This window comes from Gossypium arboreum, unplaced genomic scaffold, assembly GCF_025698485.1.
Source record: "Gossypium arboreum isolate Shixiya-1 unplaced genomic scaffold, ASM2569848v2 Contig00202, whole genome shotgun sequence".
NCBI classification, from domain to species: Eukaryota; Viridiplantae; Streptophyta; class Magnoliopsida; order Malvales; family Malvaceae; genus Gossypium; species Gossypium arboreum.
The window spans coordinates 17,501-21,273 of record NW_026440319.1 but is presented as its reverse complement, the minus strand read 5'-3'; positions in this window follow the sequence as shown (position 1 = coordinate 21,273).

Below are 3,773 nucleotides of genomic sequence, written 5' to 3'. Positions count from 1 at the left end.
TCGGAATGAATCAGAATTTTCTTCTATGATCGACCGATATAAACATCAACAACTCCGAATTGATCAGTTTCTCCCCAACAAATAAGTGCTTGGGCCAAGAAAATCCTACCTAATGGAGAAACCGTTGAGAGGTGACAAAACCCTATACTTTTCATTACAAAACCAATAAACCGGAAAAGGATGGATTATTTTGTGAAAGAATTTTGGACCTATAAAAGTGGAATTTGCGCTTGTGGAAATTATCGAGTAATTGGAAATCAAAAGGAGGGCCCTAAATTTTGTGAACAATGCGGAGTTGAATTTGTTGATTCTCGGATACGAAGATATCAAATGGGATACATAAGGCTGGCATGTCCAGTAACTCATGTATGGTATTTGAAACGTCTTCCTAGTTATATCGCCAATCTTTTAGACAAACCTCTTAAAGAATTAGAGGGTCTAGTATACTGCGATGTGATTTGATCGAAATTATTATTTTACAGATTAGGAATGAGAAACTGTCATCCCATTCAATCGAATTGGGATGCCCTGGATCTGACATGTCTCTTGGGAAGAGTAACATGAAGCTCAGAATTATGGGCGTATTCAATACTCCCAAATAAAAAGGGAATTGGTCTATGGTCGAGTCAGTAAAAATAAATAACTAGGAATTTTGAGTTGTACTCGTGAAAAAGACTTTTTTTTGTGAATTAACCGTTCTCATTTCTTTTAGTTCTTTTAGAAAGAAATGAAATTATGTTCAAGGAAACAAATATGTCATGGTTGCAGGAGTCTATACATCGCATATAGGCTTAGGCTTTAAGTTAAGGGCATCGGTATAATCGTCGAGGTACCGCAGGACCTAAGAGATCGAATGGAAGGGTACATAGACAAGTAAACCTTTATGACACTCCTTTAATTTAAGAGGATTCAGCATTCGAGGGAAGTAGACTACTCAAGAATTTCACATTTCATTTATGTCCTAATTTTGAATTGAATAAAGAATTAAGAAAATCTAAATCAATAAAAGAAGAATCAATCAATGAAATGTTTCTTGAACTTGAGTAAAGAGTAGACCTTTTGGGGGTTCTAGAATTTGAAAGCGAGAACTCCTTTACTTTATCTTTATTTGGTGTAACTATTTGAGCCGGATGAGAGGAAACCTCATGTCCGATTTTGAGGGGGGATCCTGCAGGGCCTATCCTAATTTTTCTTTTGCTAGGCCCATCGCTTGCGATGGTCCGGGGCGAGGGGTACTTGTGATATTTCGGCGTGACGCATTTTATTTGGCGGTTTTCGATGTTAAATACCATTGATGGGTTACTTTTATTGGCATTGGAACACATCACATTATGGCAGGGTAACGTCTCACAGTTTAATGAATCTTCCACTTATTTGATGGGATGGTTAAGAGATTATTCATGGTTAAACTCTTTCATTAACTTATCAATGGGTATAACCCATTTGGTATGAATAGTTTATCAGTCTGGGCGTGGATGTTCTTATTTGGACATCTTGTTTGGGCTACCGGATTTATGTTCTTAATTTCTGGCGCGGATATTGGCAAGAATTGATCGAAACTTTTAGCATGGGCTCATGAACGCACACCTTTAGCTAATTTGATTCGATGGAGAGATAAACCAGTGGCTCTTTCTATTGTGCAGGCAAGATTGGTTGATTAGCCCACTTTTCTGTAGGTTATATATTTACTTATGCGGCTTTCTTGATTCCCTCTACATCGGGCAAATTTGGTTAATTCCTTATGTTATGCGCTGTATTCTGCGATAATATCATCTCTTTCGATGGAGAAGGGGTATGCCCCTCTCATTTCTACATCTAGGATCCGACTTGTATCATTGATAATAATAGGAACTGGAACCATTATGGCAAAGAAAAGTTTGATTCATAGGAGAAGAAGGAGGTAAAAATTGGAACAAAAAATATCATTTGATTCGTCGATCCTCAAAAAGAAATAAGCAAAGTTCCGTCGTTGAGTGAGAAATGGAAAAATCATGGAAAGTTGCTAATCCTCACCACGAAATAGCGCACCCACACGTCTTCATCGACGTTGCTTTTCGACCGGAAGACCGAGAGCCAAACTATCGAGACTTTGGACTATCCGGACACATACTTCGTGAAATGGTTCACGGTCGTTTGTTGCCGGGGCAACAAGATCAAGTTGGTAAGTGATTAAAATATCCCTTACTTTTTCTATTTATTTCTATGATCGATGATCATAGAGGGGCCCTTCACCATTCTGTATAAATAGGCTATTCTATTTGTACATATATGGAAGAGGGCGCATTCAATCTTTGTTTGTCCATTAGCTTGGTTTCTTTTCATCGCGGGATAGAGCAGCTTTAGTAGCTCGCAAGGCTCATAAACCTTGAGGTCATGGGTTCAAATCCTGTTCCTGCAACATTACATTTTTTGACAAAAAATTAGACTTGACCCTATTAACTAGTCATTTTTTCTTTTAGGGGTGTATTATATTCCAATTCCAGTCAACTATTTGCAGTCAACTATAACGAATCTTTTATCCTCTTATCTTAAATACATTGCCCTGGGCGGATAGCGGGAATCGAACCTGCGTCTTCTTCTTGGCAAAAGAGAAATTTTACCATTCGACTATATCCGCATTTTCGTTCTTGATTCTTGATACGAAAGAATATTTGGTCAGAGCTAGGACAGATACTTTCTTCAGTTCAGGGCGATTTTATCAAATTCCACTACTAAACCAATTAACAATCGAAATTATATAACAATTCAAAATGCTTACTTTCAATTAATCAAATTACAAGTTATTAGCAATTATTATTAATTTATATTATTTGTTATTAATATTAATAGAATATTAAGTAATTAATAATATTTATATTATTATATTAATATATTTCGATTTATAAATCTATATTTCTATATTATTTATTTTATTATTCTATCTATTATTATATTATCTATTTATAATTTATATATTATTTTATATATTATTATTATATATATTTTTATATATATTTTATTTCTATTTAGTTATTATTTTATTTCTATTTTGTTATTATTTATTTTATTTCTATTTAGTTATTATTTAGTTATTATTTATATTTAGTATATTTAGAATTTATTATTATTTAATATTTAATTTAAGTTAAATAGAAAAATTAATAATTTAATTTAATATAATTAAAATAAATTATTAATTTATTTTCATTTTTTTATTATGATTTTGATTTTATTATTTTCTTTTCATTCATCATTCAAATTCTATTTATTTCATTCAAGTTACATTACAGATTACAGAAGTTTGACTGACCCCCCCCTCTAATTTTTTTTTTTATTTTCATTTTGGCAACTTATACTTCTATATTATTGAATGTGTCTCAAAATCTGAAAAATTCGTGGGAGGGGTCATTTTTGGATCCAGAATGGATAGATTCAAGAAATAAGAGAATTAAGGATACCCACTAGAAAAACTAATCCAATCCATAAAGATGTACCGGAAAATACAATATTTTTGTTACTCAACCAACCATCAGGAGAAGCAAATACAACAGGTACACTAACTCAGTAAGATTGACGAAGTAGCAATTAATGCAAAACAGCCAATTGGAAAGCAATAGTCATGTTTCTAATCCTCCAAGCTACCAACAAAAGAACTATACCATTTGATCCTCTATGATATTGACCAAAAAAATTAATAAAATGCAAGGTAGAGGATTTTACCATGAATCGATTGATTCTATATGACTTATTTCCAACCCTTTTAACCGCTTTTATTCGACACATGGGGTCGAGGG